General features: G+C 39.0%; 1 non-coding gene across 1 annotated transcript; it reads left to right on the forward strand.

Annotated features, from left to right (window-relative positions):
• Positions 1–3,477: 3,477 nt before the first annotated feature.
• Positions 3,478–3,584, forward strand: LOC126012944 (U6 spliceosomal RNA). The gene has a single exon (XR_007497286.1). It is a non-coding gene; the product is annotated as a U6 spliceosomal RNA (small nuclear RNA).
• The last annotated feature ends 1,232 nt before the right edge of the window (positions 3,585–4,816 follow it).

Consider the following 4,816-nt stretch of genomic DNA (forward strand, 5'->3'; position numbering starts at 1 on the left):
CTCATTTTTAGTGGCGTAGAGTTTTTCAAAGTAGTTTCTGATTACCCTTTGAATCTCTGTCATATCAGTAGTGATCTCTCCTTTTTCATTCCTGATACGAGTTATCAAGTTTCTCTCTCTCTCTTTCTTTGTTAGGTTTTGCCAGTGGTCTATCAATCTTGTTTATTTTTTTCAAAGAACCAACTTCTGCTTTCGTTGATCTTTCGGATTGTTTTTTGAGTTTCCACTTCGTTGATTTCTGCTCTCAGCTTTGTTATTTCCTTCTGTCTTCCTGTTCTTGGGTCCTTTTGTTGAGCATTTTCTAGTTCTATTAGCTGTGTCATTAAGCTACTCAGGTAAGCTCCTTCTTCCTTCCTGATGTGTGCTTGCAAAGCTATAAATTTTCCTCTCAGTACTGCTTTTGCTGTGTCCCATAAGTTCTGAGAGTTTGTGTCTTTATTGTCATTTGTTTCCAGGAACCTTTTTATTTCCTCCTTGATTTCATCTCGGACCCACTGGTTATTGAGCATGAGGCTGTTTAACTTCCAGGTGTTAAAGTGTTTCTTCTGAGTCCCTTTGGAGTTCACAAATAATTTCAGAGCCTTGTGGTCAGCGAAGGTAGTCTGCAAAATTTCTATCCTCTTGATCTTATGGAGGTATGTTTTATGTGCCAGCATGTAGTCTATCCTGGAGAATGTCCCATGTACATTGGAGAAGAATGTGTATCCAGGTTTCTGGGGATGGAGTGTCCTATATATATCCACTAGGCCTCTTTCTTCCATTTCTCTCCTCAGGTCTAGTATATTCTTGTTGGGTTTCAGTCTGGTTGACCTGTCCAGTGTTGACAAAGCCGTGTTTAGGTCCCCCACAATTATTGTGTTGTTGTTGATATTATTTTTCAGATTTGTCAGCAGTTGTATTAAATATTTTGCTGGCCCCTCATTCGGTGCATATATGTTTAGGAGAGTGAATTCTTCCTGCTCTACGTACCCCTTGATTAATATAAAATGTCCGTCTTTGTCCCTTACAACCTTCCTGAGTATAAAGTTTGCATTATCTGATATTAGTATGGCCACTCCAGCTTTTTTATGGGTGTTGTTTGCTTGGATAACTTTTCTCCAGCCTTTTATTTTGAGTCTATGTTTGTTCTGACTATTCAGGTGCGTTTCTTGTAGGCAGCAGAAGGTTGGATTGAGTTTTTTGATCCATTTAGCCACTCTGTGTCTCTTAACTGGTGCATTTAGTCCATTGACGTTGAGAGAAAGAATTGTCCTGGGATTTAACGCCATCTTTATTTCAAAATTTGGTGTGTCTTTTGGGTAGTCTTGTCTTAGATTAGGTCTTTCAGTTTTTCTCTTAAGACTGGTTTTGTGTCTGTGAAGTTTCTGAGCTGTTTTTTGTCTGTGAAACCATGTATTCTTCCATCAAACCGGAAAGTGAGTTTTGCTGGGTATAGTATTCTGGGTGAAGCATTCATTTCATTCAGTCTTGTCACAATATCCCACCACTGCTTTCTGGCATTGAGCGTTTCTGGTGACAGGTCTGCTGTAAATCTCAGGGAAGCTTGCTTGAACATGATTTCCCCTTTTGATCTTGCTGTTTTCAGAATTCTGTCTCTATCTGTGGGATTTGTCATTGTGACTAGGATGTGTCTTGGGGTGGTTTTTCTGGGGTCTCTTTTGGTTGGTACTCTTCGGGCATGCAGGATTTGATCACATATATTCTTTAGCTCTGGAAGTTTCTCTTTAATGATGTTCTTGACCATTGATTCTTCCTGGAAATTTTCTTCCTGGGTCTCTGGGACTCCAATGATTCTTAAGTTGTTTCTGTTGATCTTATCATAGACTTCTATTTTCGTCTGTTCCCATTCTTTGACTAATTTTTCCATTGTCTGCTCATTTGCTTTAAGTTTTTTGTCCAATCTCTCCTGCTGTATGGAATTGTTATGTATCTCATCTTCCACAGCACCACGTCTATTCTCAGCTTCTGATACCCTGTCCCAGAGCTTATCCATTTTGTCATTCACTTCGTTTACTGAGTTTTTCAGGCCTGTTAGTTGACATGTTATTTCAGTTTGGAGTTTTGTCATTTCTGCCTTCATATTTTCTTGGTTCTTATTAGTGTTCTGTTCAACTCGATCCATGGTTTCTTGGAGTCTGTTGAGCACCTTCCATATTGCTAGTCTAAAGTCCTTATCTGAGAGGTTGATTAGTTGTTCAGTCATTATCTGGTCCTCAGAATTGTCATCTTCATTCTCTATGTCTGATGCTGGCCTGCGCTGTTTCCCCATTGTCACATTTGTATTGTGGGTTTTTCTACGTGTTGTAGTGGTATTCATTGTCTATATGATGTAGGCAGCACACTCCTCTGGCTCCTCCCTTTCTGGATGGGCTGACTTGCCTCTAAGGGAGGGGAGTCCTCCGTGGATGAAGCCTCACACTGGGTCAAATCTTAGGCCCGAGCATGTAACAGAGAAGACAGTCCAGAGAGAAATGTTTGCTTCTGTGATATAGCGCCGTTCTTAGTGTGATTTTTCCTTCTTGTTGGAATGGAGTTCTTTCCTTAGAAAGAGTGCACGGCCGCGTAGCGAAGCGGAGCGGCCGTGCTCCTCTGAGCCTCTTTTTGCCCCACTCGCAAGAGTTTCACGCAAGAGGACAGTAGACAGACATAGACAGGTCACACTCACAGTCTTTCACAGCTGAGCCCCACTGGGCCGGTGTACTTTCGCGGATTTTCCCCGCCTGGTGTCACACACAGGGAGCCAGCTTTTGCAAAGGATAGCCGGTTTTTATGCTCTGAAGTCCCTCCCTGAAAATGGCGTCTGGGCGAGCGAGGTTTCTGGAGGCTCTTTTTGCCCCACTCGCAAGAGTTTCACGCAAGAGGACAGTAGACAGACATAGACAGGTCACACTCACAGTCTTTCACAGCTGAGCCCCACTGGGCCGGTGTACTTTCGCGGATTTTCCCCGCCTGGTGTCACACACAGGGAGCCAGCTTTTGCAAAGGATAGCCGGTTTTTATGCTCTGAAGTCCCTCCCTGAAAATGGCGTCTGGGCGAGCGAGGTTTCTGGAGGCTCTTTTTGCCCCACTCGCAAGAGTTTCACGCAAGAGGACAGTAGACAGACATAGACAGGTCACACTCACAGTCTTTCACAGCTGAGCCCCACTGGGCCGGTGTACTTTCGCGGATTTTCCCCGCCTGGTGTCACACACAGGGAGCCCACTTTGTATTTCTTGAAGCTTTATCGAAGATTAATTGATTGCATACCCAGGGATGAGTCTCAGAATACTGAATTCTATTCCATTGATTTGAGGATTTGCCTTTATTCCAATACCATGCTGTTTTAATGAATACATCTTTATAGTACAGTATAAGGTTGGGGAAATTGATGCATTCCATTTTCTATTTTCCAAGGATTGCTTTAGATATTTGTGGGTGTTTATTGTTCAAATAAATTTTAGAAATGTTTGATATACTTCTTTGAAAAAATGTCATGAGTGCTCACTTCGGCAGCACATATACTAAAATTGGAACGATACAGAGAAGATTAGCATGGCCCCTGCGCAAGGATGACATGCAAATTCGTGAAGAGTTCCATATTAAAAAAAAAAGAAAAGAAAAAATGTCATGAATGTTTAGAGGGATTGCATAAAATCTATACTTTGCTTTGGGAGTTATTGCTATTTTAATGATATTTATCCTCTCAATCCATGAGCAAGATGTATATTTTCATTTTCTTGTGTCCTTTTTCATTGTATGAAGCAGTGTTTTGTAATTTTCTTCACTAGTTCTTTCACCTCTTTAGTTAAATTGATTCTGATATACTTGATTTTATAAGACACAATTGTGAATAGAATTATTCTTTTAATATCTGTCTTCTATTTTGTTATTGGTATATAGAAAAGTCACAATTTTTTGCATGTTAAATTTATAGGCAACCACTTTACTATACAAATCTATTGTTTTTAGAAACTTTCTTGTACTCTATAGGATATTCTAGATACAATATCAAGTTAGTTACAAATAGTGATAGTTTCATTTCTTCCTTTTCTATCTGGATGTCCTTAATATCTTTCTTGCCTAACTGCTATGGCAAGTATTTCCAATACTATATGAATAGAAGTGGCAAGCAGGGGGAAACTTGTCTTGTGCCCAATCTTAGAGGAAAGGCTTTAAGTTTTTCCCCATTGACTATAGTGTTTGTAATGGGATTTTGGTAAATGGCTTTGACAATAATGAATAAAGTTACTTTAATTTTTTTCTTGTTGAGAGTTTTATTATCATGAACAATGCTAGACCCAATCAAATGCTTCTTTAACATCTATTCATATAATAATATGATTTTTGTTTTTTCTTTTATTGATATGGTATATTATATTGATTCTCTTGCTTATGTTAAATCATTCTTGCAAAAGAATGCTTAAATAAATAAAAGATGATACAAGGAAATGGAAACATATACTCTGCTCATGGAGTGGGAAGACTAATATCCTTAAAATGACAATGATTTCTAAAGCATGTACAGACTTAAGGCACTCCCTCTGAGAACATCCATGACATTTTTCAAAGAAGTAAATTGAAAACTCCGTAAATTTATATAGAGCAATAAATGTACAAGAATATCTAAAGCAATACTTAGAAAAAGTTAGGAGCAATCGCTCTCCCCAACTTTAAACTGTACTTTAATCAGTTTTCTGATTAAAAATCTAATCAGAAATCAGTTTCTAATCAGAAACTCTAATCAGTATTCATCAAAACAACATAGGGTTGGAATAAATACAGACCCTCATATCAGTGGAATAGACTTAATATTCAGAGATGGACACACAGGTTTAA

The sequence above is a fragment of the Suncus etruscus genome, chromosome 6 (genome assembly GCF_024139225.1).
Source record: "Suncus etruscus isolate mSunEtr1 chromosome 6, mSunEtr1.pri.cur, whole genome shotgun sequence".
Taxonomy (NCBI): Eukaryota; Metazoa; Chordata; class Mammalia; order Eulipotyphla; family Soricidae; genus Suncus; species Suncus etruscus.